The following is a 12,759-nucleotide window of genomic DNA, read 5'->3' on the forward strand; positions in this document are numbered from 1 at the left end:
AACATGGTAATAAACACAAATACAATATAAAAAAAAACAAGACCAGTTTTTGAGTAATCCTTTATGGAAAACAAAGTAAAATGGCACCGTGAATATATATATATATATATATCACATCGACTAGTGTTGCGATTTCGAGGATTATTCGTTGAAATCGAGACTGAGCCACCTTTGGGATCAACAGATGAGGGCGACAGGGGGAAGTGGGACATCCACTTGTCGCTATTATGGAAACGAAACTAAAACAAGACGTTCCAGCAAGTGTGCGCGTGCATGTCCATTCTATGTCCTCTGCAACGTTACTAAAACACTCAGTTGGGAAACTCGCCGTCCTGGCCGCTGACGTCCACCGAGACCGAGCTAAATACAACAGCGCCATTCTTTATCATTTGTGTGCACTGTGGTCACCTCGAGCTTTTAGAAAGGATGTTTTTGCGTAAAAACAAACGGAGAAGACTCTTTTTGTATGAAATATATTGGAGTTTAGTACAAAATAAGGGGCGCGTGATGTTTCTAAAATCTTTGGTTTGCAAGGTTTTGCAGCACAATTAATATTGTTTTTATACATCCATGCTTCAGCGGTACTTTCAGGTAGCGCGTCCCGACCTAGGTGCATTTTAAAGGCCCGTTCACACTCTTGCAACCGAATACGACCGAGAGAGACCAGACCGGTTTTTAAGCCTCTTGCGACTTCTTAAAAGGGTAGTGAAACGAAATTTTAGCGCCGATCTTGTTGCATAAATATGGGCTAGGGACAGGCACCACCTCGGAAATATAAATATTGCGCCGTAAAACACAGGACAACTAATTTTAAACATAATTAAACGATTTCAAATTCTCATCTGGGTGATGGGGGAAAGTTCTCGTGACATCACTTGTGGCATAATAGCAGCGCCGTTCTGCGGCAATACGGCGTGCCGGCAGAATTCGCCTAGGCCTGAACGCGTTTGCAAAGCCTTGGCGGAGAAAGCCAAAGCGTAGTTGGCCACAGTGAGATCGTTCTCGTTGCGGCTCTTTGCACGACACGACCCGAGCATGCTTCTGGCACGGCCGTATTAGCTGCTGCGAGTCGCGAGCTGCGAGCCGACGTTAAAAAGGATATGTTTGAACTACGAGGGTGTCAGCAAGAGCCACGCAAATACCTGTTCACACTCGGAGCGGACACGCGCGTTTGATCGAAGTGCTGGATTCGCTCTGTTAGACCGCGTTTCGGTAAGCGCTTCTTTTACGATTGCAACTCGATACTGACATGACACTCGGCAAAGAAAGGTTAGACCGACATCGCGTAGCTCCCACGAACTGCTATAGCTGGACAGTGACGTAGCGTCGAGTCAGAATAAAAATGGCATACTAATAACAGAGTGTACATACCGAGTTGCGAAGGTAATCCGTATGGCGTTTATTTGAGCTGTATATCACACAAAACAAGGAGATAGAATCAATGAGAGTCCCTTTTCGACGACAGCGTTCGTCACCGCTGTCTCGGAAAACAAGGAGACCGAGATGACAAGGGGAAAATATTGACCTCTGAAATTTAGTTCAGGGATCAAACTACACATCCGGTAAGGGTCCACAAGGGTCGCGCGGGCATATTCCATTCAGCAGGCCAGCCGGTCATGGACAGACGGTCTTGGTCAAGGACCGCCGGATGTTGCTGCTAGGCCGAGTTGATGTTGCTGCTAGGCCTACTATATTCTGCCGAGCTCGCTCGGTCGGCAGAATCGTGGCCGTTGTAGCTCTTCTCGTGTGTTTGTGGATCCTGCGTTCTTGATCGTCGTGGTCTGTTTTAAGAACTCCTTCCTTTTTTCTTGCTGGTTGAAGTCGGGACGCACGAGAAGAGCACGTAGAAAAATAAATATCCGTTGGTGGCCGATACCAAGTAACTGAGCGACGCTGTCGGCCTTGTTGATTTGATCGTAAAAAGTGGGTAAGACAGCTTCGGAGCTGTCGTAGGATTCTGTCGTAACCTGCGCAAAGGTTACGACAATTTCATTTCGAGAGTACGGGTTTTCTCTCAAATTTGTCGTACGCACTTTTTTCGTCGTGAGTTCGCTTTGAGAATCCGGCCTCAGAGCTGGTTTTGTCAGTGCTGCCGTGGTTGCCGACTTGCCATGGTGCAGCGTGCGTGCAGCCCTTGCACATCTCAAACGGCCACGTTGTCACAGGTCGTAAATCGTCGACGCGCCACCAAGTGGCAACGCTCGTAACCACAACATTCACGCCGTAGCCTTTCCCGACTGGCACAAGTGACGTCATGAATGCGCCCAATATCCCAAGACGCATCGCGCTCTCCGATGGCCGATTTTTGAGCGCGCGCCCAATTGGGCCCATTAGGGTGAAAAATATAGCCATCCGTTCAAAATACAAACGCGCGATTATGATTTATGAATATCATTGATCATATTGAACCTATTTCTTACCATAATAGGTGTATCTCAAGTTTCGCTTCAGTATCCCTTTAAGACCAGCTCCGCTGCACCGCATCCGGTCCCAAGAAGTCGCAAAAGGCTTAAAAACTGGTCTGGTCTCTCTCGGTCGAAGTCGGTCGCAAGAGTGTGAATGGGCCTTAAGTTTTAGCTTTGGTAGTAAGACGCGGCACATCCGTTGGGCAGATGGGGGTGGCACCCCTGTAACCTCTCCCGCTGTATCTATTTCGGCACCAAAATGGCTGATTAAAGCCGAATTAGAAAAAGGTGCAGTTCCTCGAGTGGCCGCTGCGGGAGAAATGGCGTCGTTGTGTTCGCCATTAGCTCGGTTCTCGAGGACAGATCGGGGCCACTTTTTCAGAGCAGTCTCTACGGCAGTTTCCCAACTGAGTGGTTTAGTAACGTTGGTCCTCTGCAAGCTGCCAATGCCATCTTTCCTTACTGGACTGTGGAAGGTTTTTGAACGCTGTCGGCGCGGAGCACTGTCGAGGCTATACGTCGTCTGCCACGGGCTTATTTCTTTTTCGCCTGACTCAAAGCTTGCGCTCGAACGTGGAGAAACTTAATTCGTTAGCTTTCTAAGCCGCCGAGGAATAACATTTAATTACTTTCTTGCCAAACCTGCCAAATAAAAGTTAAGAACCGAAATTTGGATGTCGATCCCACGCATTCCGCCGGGCGAATAAATGAAAATGGCAGCCCTCCCCGCTTAGCTGGGAGCAGCCGAGATTTCACGCGCATGCGCTCACGCCTCTCGCTCAGCGCCGCAGGCTGACTGGCTCACTCGGGAGGGAGACGTTACGGCGGCGAGATCATAGACTAGCCAAACTCTCCCCATATATGACTCTGGCCCGGATGTCACCGTCGAACCCAACGTTGGTCGAACCTGCTCTGGGTGAATAGATATGAGTGAATAGCAATGGGTGAATAGATATGAATATACGGTTAAAGGCCTGTCCCAAACAGGATACTACAATACTCACGACTCCGGCAAATCGTGCCGCGCTCCGCTTCCGGCCGTCGGGGGGAAATTTCCCTCCGTCAAAGCCTGCCGGGGGAAACTTCCTCCCGTCAAATCACCCCCTCGCTTCCTCCACGGCGGCCTTGCTCTGCTCATCACGTGGGTCCGAAGAGCCACTCACACGCTCTGTTGGCTGTCGATGAATCGCTCAAGGCCTCCGCCGTTTTTCAGGTCCCGGAAACGGGAAAGGGAAGATTAGAGAGTGAGGGGGCAAGCAGGGGAAGCCAGGCGAGCGTGCGTGGTATCCAAGGTCGTGCCATCTTCCAGCAGTTCGGTGATTTGGATTGGGTTCTGATAGTGATAGTGATAGTGATAGTGATAGTACTTTATTGCACTTAAAAGTTTGTGGTGCCGTTCGGTGTGCAGGTGAGGAGGGAAAGGCGTGCGCCCATACACATATTGTGCCCCTTTCACCAACCGGACGGCGCTATGAAGACTATTTTAGTTCTTATAAAAACTAATCTAGACAAAAAAAAACAAAAAAAAAAAACATGTTTTTCCACGCACGCACGCACGCACGCACGCACGCACACACACACACACACACACACACACACACACACACACACACACACACACACAGGTGATTATGCTATTGTCCGAGTAACTGTTCTACACAACTCGCGGATGTCGTCTCGGTTGCAGGGGATTGACTCCGTGAGGTGGTGTGGGAGTGACCTCCAAATTTCTGCAGCACGCATTAGGCACGATGTCTTGTGGCGCAAAGTTCGCGACAGTGGAGGTTGTAGTCGGCCAGTTCGCTTGTTGAGGCGAGGTGGGGAAGGCACGTCAGGGTGGCCAGCACCCATCATTAGGCAGAAGAGCCTGATCGAGGCTACGTCTCTGCGGTGTTGCAGAGTCCGCCACTGGGCGTACTGCAGGAGTCTGGTAGTGGAAATATCTCTGGCGGCAGTGTGGTGCGACGAGGGGGAATCTCGTCGGTACAGCGTAAGGGCTGCCCTCCGCTGTATGGACTCAAGAGATTTCTTATGCGTTGTTGAGGGGGGGTCCCAGATAGCAGAACAGAATTCCAGCTGCGGGAGTACCAGCGACGTGTATAGGTGCCTGAGTGGTGCGGCTGGCATGCCGCGCGTAACTTGGGTGACGAAACCCAGTGTCCGCCTCGCACGTGAAGCAGTTCCCTGGATGTGGCGACTAAAATCGAGGCGCTCATCGAATGCGACTTCGAGCAGTTTTGTGTGAGTGACACGAGAGAGTTCGGTGCCACCTATTGCAAGGGGTGGGGAGTGTGAGGGCTTAGCCAAGGACAGGCTGACTGTCATGCTAAGGCATTTTGTAGGGTTTAGTGGGAGGCTGTGTGTTACGGACCACCTGTAACAGGTATCGAGGTCGTTTTGAAGGGAGGTGACTGCGTCCTTAGAGATTCCTGGTTGTATCAGAGAGAGGTCGTCTGCGTACAGTATTGCCTTAGATTTCAGTCCATCGGTGATGTCGTTTATGTACAGCGAGAAAAGTGTAGGGCCAAGCACACTGCCCTGCGGCACACCGGCGAGCACAGTACAGGGTGACGAGAGATGACCGTGGAAGGCAACTCGCTGGGTTCGATTCCTGACAAAGTCCATTAGCCAGTTGGCCAAGGAACCCTCAATCCCCACTTTCTGGAGTTTTTTAGGGAGAAGTGCGTGGTCGATACGATCGAATGCTTTTGAAAAATCCAATTGTACTAGTTGGCAAGGGATGCGCTGGTCTAGGTGTGAGCTAAGCATGTGAACTGCTACTGCCAAGGCAGTGTCGCAGCTGCGTCCCCTTCGAAATCCGTGTTGTGCCTGATTTAGCAAGCCATTGTCCTCCAGGTGGTTCAGGATTTTTGTATTTACTATTCTTTCCAGTGTGCGGCTCACAACTGAAGTGGAGGCGATGGGGCGATACGAATCAATATTGTTGGTGTCAAGTCCATTACCTTTGTGGATGGGTGTTATGATGGATCTCTTCCATTGAAGAGGTACGGTGCCAGAGTCGACTATGCGTTGAAACATGTGGATCAGGATGGGCTTGATCAGAGGGGCGGAGAGCTGGAGAAAAGCAGGATGCACTCGGTCTGGTCCAGGGTTCTGTGCTGGGCGAAGGGAGGACAGTGATTCCTCCAAGTCTTCTTCGGTAATGGATAGGGATGACAGAGAGGCTCCAGGTGGAGGGGACGACTCGGGATTAGCTGGGTGGGAGGGGGAGGCTTGGGGAAGTACGAGAGGCATTCGGGGTAGAGGTGAGGCGGAAGTCATGTGGGGAGACCAAATTGAGGAGAAGTGTTCACTAAACAGAGAGGCTATAGTGGGGGGGTCTGATACAAGTTTCTGGTTGTGTTTGAAGACTGGGTGGCCAGGTGAAGAGGACTTTCTTTGGGATTTGACGTAGGCCCAAAACAGCTTAGGCTCTTTGGCTGCTCGGGCTGCAATGCTGGTGACATACTCCTGATGAGATATGTGTACCAGCCTCTTTATGTCTTTTTGCAAACTTCTCGCTTCAACGTAGCTAGATGTACAGTGTCGCTTTCGAGCACGATTGAAGAGTAGGCGCTTTCGTCTTGCAAGTTTTACAATGTCTGTGGTGATCCATGGAGGCCTCTTTTTCTTCGAGGCTGGCGAGTGAGGAACGCATTCCGTCTGGATTGCAGTCATAAAGTCAGTCCAGAGCTCGTACATTTCGTGGGTAGAGGGTTCAGACAGCACCATCGACCAAGGGGCAAGGTGAAGGAGCGCGCGTAGGTGGGAGAGATCCGTCTTTCCATACCGGTATATCATTTGGGTGAAATGTCCTTGGCGGGGGAGAGACGTGTAACATTCAATGTGTATAGCCTTGTGGTCGCAGCCGACCAGACTTTCCTGTGCGTAGCAGTCCAATACAAGGGTAGGGTTTGTAGTGAAACAAAGGTCAAGTTGTGACTCATTGCCGGCAGCTGACCGGTATGTGGGGTCGCTGCAGAGCTGGACGAGACCGGCAGTCTCTACCATCTCAAGGAGCTGCTGGGATGCTGGGTCAGCAGCTATAGGCGACGATAGGTCTCTCCAATCAATATGCACATTGAAGTCACCTAGTAGGTAAACACTTGCATAGGATGTGCCGAGTTCCAAAAGTCTGTCGATAGAAGTCTGGAGAGAACCAAAGCTCGAGGAGTGCGTGTTTGGGGCTATGTAAACACAGGCCAGAAGGAACTTGCTGCGGGGAGTCCGCAATTCTACGAAGACAGCCTCAAGGTTATCCTGCTCCAGGTCGGCTCGGCGCCGACAGATGATATGAGACGGGGCGAGCACCATGACTCCGCCCCCACGGGAGGTAGAGCGGTCTTTGCGAAAGATCTGGTACCGGGTAGTGTCGGCAATTTGGCCGTCGCGTGTCGTTTCATCTAACCACGTTTCAGTGAGGGCGAACACTGTGTCGTCTGTGGACTCGAGCATGGTGTTAAGTTCAGGCAGCTTGTTTTTAATTGAACGCACGTTAGAGTACCAAAAGTTTAGGTGCGCTGCACGCTCTCTTCGTGGCGTGGACGGGCTGCGGTCATTTGTTCGTGGGTTCCGAGGTGTAGTAGATAAGAGAGCTGCGGGGGACTGTTGGGCTACTGTTACGAATAGCTCGTCCTCAAAGCGCGGGAGCTGGCATGTGCCGCAATACCATTCCTCGGGAGATGAGGAGAGACGGCGGTAGGCCGAAAGCGGGAGGTACTCGCATTTTCGGTGCACCCAGAGTTGACACTTGTCGCACTGTAGTGCGGCCGTGTTGCCCTTGACGGCCCGGGCGCAACGAGGGCACGAATGCCTTGGTCCGGGGTTTAGGGAGATGTCTCCGGCAGCAAGTAAGAGCCAGACGACGTGCGGTCGGGCGGACGTGAGGTGCGGGCTTTTAGGCCTAGTGCCCAGGCGAAAATTTCTAACTGGGACCAGTTGGCACCTCAACTGGTTTCAACTGGGACTAACTGGTCCCAACTGGGAATCAACTGGGACTAACTGGTCCCAACTGGGAATCAACTGAGACTAACTGGTCCCAACTGGGAATCAACTGGGACCAATAGGAGTCCAACTGGGACCAGCTGAGGGGTCAACTGGTTTGAACCATTCCCAGTTGGGAGTCAACTGGTTTGACTCCCAGTTGGGAATGGAGTGAACTGGGACCAGTTAGGAAAGTAACTGGTTGAAGCGATTCCCAGTCAAACTTCAAGTGCCTGTCCCGTTCCCAGTTCACACGGGGCAACCATTTTGACAAGTTGGGGGTGCATTGTTGACCTTTGCTAATGAAGAAAACTAAAAACACTAACATTTTTAGATTTATACAAATAGGGAAATTGTTAATTACTGGGGTGCATTTATATATTTATAAAAATAATATAAAGATTTTAATTAACTAAATATTTTTAATTGGAAAATAAAATTAGCGACAAAATGTGTTCACCTAAATGAACATTTAGTGCATTTTTAAAATATATTAAAACATTTATTTAAATACCTACAGTATTTTTTTTTTCTTTTTTCTTTTAATAAATATATTTATCTTTTGGCCAATCAGAGCTAGCCGGCCGCCGTGGCACGCGGGTGCGGATTAGAGGTACACGGTGTCGACAGATGGCGCTGCCTATGCTGACGCCGGAGTCGGACGGACGCGGTAGAGAAGGGTCGCCATCGCCCAAGTTGGCGTTGTTATGAAAATGTCAAAACTACAGCTGCGCTTCTTTGGACCTAACTGTACGCACACCATGGTGGCGGCGGTGAACTTCGAGGATGGAAAGATGCAGTTCAGCGATCGGAGGGCACCCAGGAAAGACCAGACGGAAGAGAAAACGCCGCGGAGAGCACAATGGCGAAAATGGCGGGAGGTCTACCTCGAAAATGTTTGACTGTTGTGACAGAGGTTGCAAGGTGGGAGCGCTACCGCATCCTATCAGGACTTCACCAGCGCAACGCGGAATCACGGGTGAGCACCTTTCTTCACACGATGGGAAGAGAAGCTGAGGACGTCTTCACTAACAGACGCCAGCGGCCGATCTTCCTTCATCTCATGAATACCACCTCTGAAAAAGCGATTCAACCGTCGTAAGCAAGTGGCTAAACCCCGAGCGTGTATGTCACCGAACCTATTTAGTTTCATTCTCCAAGTTTTTGACAATAAAGTCTTGTCAACCTTCCATTTTGTGCCGTGTTTCATTGTTGCTGGAGTCGGTACCAGCGGTAACTGGGACCAGTTGTAACTAGGGCCAATTCCAGCTGGGACCAACTCCAACTGGGACCAGTTGGACGACTCCAACTGGGACCAGTTGCAACTGGGAATTGTTCCATAAACCAGTTGCAACTGGGACCAATTGGTCCCAGTTGAAAATTTTCGCCTGGGTGGCACTTGAGGTTACGGCGTAACCGACGGTGGTGCCGACGTTACACAGGAATAAGGGCCGGCAGTTCAGTCTCTGGCGGAGCCCGGAGCATTCACGTTGAGAGGCGTCGGCCAGAAACAAGGCACGCAGGCGCGAGTAGATCAAAAAAGCAACAAGTAGACGTAGCCAAGCGCACACCGTGCCGGCGGCCATCGCGATGAACCTTTACATACGGCCAAGCGCACACCGTGCCGGCGGCTCTTCTTCCTAACGTACCACGTATAACCCTTCTAGCAACCATAGTATAGACAAACAAACCTGGTTGGTTTGGGGTTTAATAAAATAAATGATATATTCTTAAGTTCTCAGTGTTTCTACATACAACTAAAAGTCTCACTGTTGCGCGCTGCACTTTATTAATTTTTTTCGGTATACGAACGTGGATTTTGACAAAGAAAGCTGAGCCAGGGCGGCCGAAACGCACCCTTCGACGCAGGAATGTCCCAAGTCTACCCGAAGTCGGACCTCCTCGGCCTTCGACTAGCCGAGGCGACGGCGGTACGCGAGGGCGTTGGCGAGGTGAGCCAGACGCAGGTGACGTCAAATCTGACGAGCACCGACGTCAGAGAAAGGTGGAGGAGGCGAAGAGAGATCCGACAAATCGTAAAAATAGAAGCGTCCGCTTCAATTTTCACGATTTGTCGGAGTCGTGCGTTTTGTAGTGTCCTGTTTTTAAGTCGCTCGAATAGGTTGGGTTTCTGGGCCGTCTAGCCAGTGCTTCGTTTTTAATTCTGGGAAAATATGAGTTTTTTTTTTTTGATGGGCAACCCTGGGAACTGAAGGGGCCAAATAATAAATTTTTAATGTGTTTACTAAAAGAAAGTCAGTAGATTTTCTTCTTTTTCAGTGAATCAGTAGACCCGGAACGAAATCAGTAGATCTACCGATAAATCAGTAGACCTGGCAACACTGGCGGAAAGTAGGAGGAAAATCGGGAAAAGACCACGTATCCTAGCTATAGAAGGGTAATACAGCTGAAATCTTAGAATCCGGCGGTTGCTTGCGCCACCCTGTACCTGTACCATATACTTTACTACGACGAGATCAACGCTACTAAAACACTCAGTTGGGAAACTCGCCGTCGAAACCTGGGCCGCTGGCGTCCACCGAGACCGAGCTAAATACGACAACAGCGCCACTCTTTATCATTTGTCTGTACTGTGGTCACCTTGAGCTTTTAGAAAGCATGTTTTTGCGTAAAAACAAACGGAAAAGACTCTTTTCGAATGAAATTTATTGGAGTTAAGTACAAAATGAAGGGCGCATGATGTTTTTATATTCTTTAGTTTGCAAGGTTTTGCGGCACAATTAACATTGTTTTTATACAACGATGCTTCAGCGGTGCTTTCAGGTGGCGCGTCCCGGCCTAGGTGAATTTTAACTTCGGCAGTACGGCGCGGCGCGTCCGCTTTGGAGACGGGGGTGGCACCCCTGTAACTTCTTCCACTGTATCTGTTTCGGCGCCAAAATGGCCGATTATAGCTAAAATAGACGTCATGTGCAGTTCCTTGTGTGGCCGCTGCGGGAGAAATGGCGGCGTTGTGTTCGCCATTAGCTCGGTGTTCGAGGACAGATCGGGGATACTTTTTCAGAGCAGTCTCTATGGCAGTTTCCCAACTGAGTGGTTCTAGTAACGTTAGACGCAAGGAGGATAGAAGGGTAGGAGAGGGCATGACGTCGGCCGCGTAGCCTCCACAAGCCGTGCTCCCTTGACGCCTCGCCTCTTTCTCATTTTCCTCCTCACTCTCCTCATTTACCGTGCCAACGTGACCACATCACGTGACCGTAGCTAGCTTTCGTCTTGCTATGGGGTACTAGAATACACCACAGTCTAGCCTTCGATCTGTTAAAACCTACCGGACGGAGCGCGCGCAAGCCTGCAAGGAGTCCTCCTACAATCAACCATCCATCTCACACGTGACATGTCACGCGCACCAATCGCCAGACAGATCTGCGGTCACGCTGGGCACAAAAAGCGGCGGGAACATGTAGGCACCCTACCCCTCCTAGTACTTATATGGTGCCTGGATCGGGTCTTTGACTGGTGTGTTTAGCGTCCTATCCCACCCATACATCAAAAGTGGTCCCGATGTGGCAACAAATGACGCGAGTGTCATGCTGTTGCCTGTCACGATCCTGGCGGTTGGCCGTAGAAATGCTGGCGAAAAGCTCGAGCGAACGCGAGTGTCGCTGTCGTCACGGCGTCCCTTTAGGCGTCCCAACTCCGGCTGCTTTAGCTTCCGTGAACTGTCACAGTGGAAAGCGACCTGTAGCAGAACAGGCATCTGCTACAGACACCACAGCTGGTGGTACGCCGCCAGGGTCGCGACCGGCGACAGCATGATACTTTTATGACGTCATCAGGCGGAAATCGAGGGACCACTTTTTTGGCCGCGGTAAACACACCAGTCGGAGACGCGCTCCAGGCACCATAGTACTTATAACCTCCTTGGTTAGACGAGATTGAATGTGGCCAACCAAGCTCTCGCTTCCCGCTAAATCTACCGGCGCCGCAAACTTTTTTTGTTTTTGTTTGGCGCAGTGTGGCACAATTTCGACCAATTTCGCGTTTTTGGCGCAACTAGGTGCAGACAAGTGGGTTTGTATCAAAATGGCGCAATTGGCAAATATGTCTCACGAATTCTAACACGTTTAAACTGTTTCACCTAAATGCACACAGTCTGCGTAATAAATCTGATGTTTGTCTACATGGTCTATTCGCCTCGAGATCGAACCGTGTCGCCACCGTGCGGCCGAAATTGGAAACGTGCGAAAGCGGGGATACCGCCGTGCGTAGTCTGCTACGGGCGCACGTTCATAAGCATGGATCTCGACGACGGAAGCGCGTTTCCGGCTGAGCTGGGCCCTCCTTACGAAATGCTTGTTGTTTGTGTTGTCTTTTCTTCCTACTAGAGGTTCTGTTGTATCGTTTCACATGCATGGAAATTTAGCAAAGCGATTATTAAATGCTTGAATGATCTCAGTGTATACGACCGCTGGTCCCACATATTTTTGTTTTCTCGCACGCACCATAGCTTTCATAAAACATTGAATGTTAATTGGAGCTGTGGTTCATCGACCGCCATCTGGTGCGTTAAATGTTTTTCTAAATTTTTTGCAGGAGTCACTAGAATACGTTCCTTCAACAAATATGCAAATAGAATTAATAGGTGACCTAAATAATGATCTGCTAGAAAATGAATAAATAAAAAATTATTGTTTAGAAATCGTTCAATTAAATAAATGCGAGAATATTAGCAATGTCTCAACTTGTATAACCAAATATACTGAATGTACCGAATGTACATGGGGGTCCGCAGAACGCCTTCGCAGACCCCCATGTGAGAAATAATTATTGTTGTAAGCCATAATCACCTAATGGCAAACCCATTGAATCAGTTGAAACGTCTGTTGCTCGAGGGAGAAATCCCGGGGATTTCTCTCCGGCATGCGCGCATCACGAGACGAAAACGCGAGGCTTTTGCACATTGCAAAGCCTGACGTTTTCGTCGAGGGATGCGCGTGCCGTGGAGAAATCCCCGGGATTTCTCCCTCCTCTGAATACCCCTTTAATCTCCGTCGTAAACAGCTTAGACCGTCATGGGGTCTATGATTCTTTTTTTTTTCGCTCGCGACCGCGCGGCTCATTGTTCCAACGCTGGCTCGTCCCGCCTTGCCTCCCGCCTTGCCTCCCTGCAGGCTCAGTCTCCCATCCACCTGCATCTGGTAGAGAGCAACGACGAAGCCTTTGAGCAGGAGAAGGACGATCGGTCATGGACCAGTCACCGAGCTGATTTGTGTTTGTCTTTTGTCCCCCTTGTTCCGCTTATCCAGGAATTTTTTTTTTCGTCATTCTTGCCCAGCTCGTTTGCCTTTGCAATTAACTGCATTAACTGAGAATGTCCCTCTCGGTTCTTATGAAAAAGATCATTTTCGTA

Source organism: Ixodes scapularis, unplaced genomic scaffold (assembly GCF_016920785.2).
Source record: "Ixodes scapularis isolate PalLabHiFi unplaced genomic scaffold, ASM1692078v2 PGA_scaffold13__105_contigs__length_92229423, whole genome shotgun sequence".
Taxonomy (NCBI): domain Eukaryota; kingdom Metazoa; phylum Arthropoda; class Arachnida; order Ixodida; family Ixodidae; genus Ixodes; species Ixodes scapularis.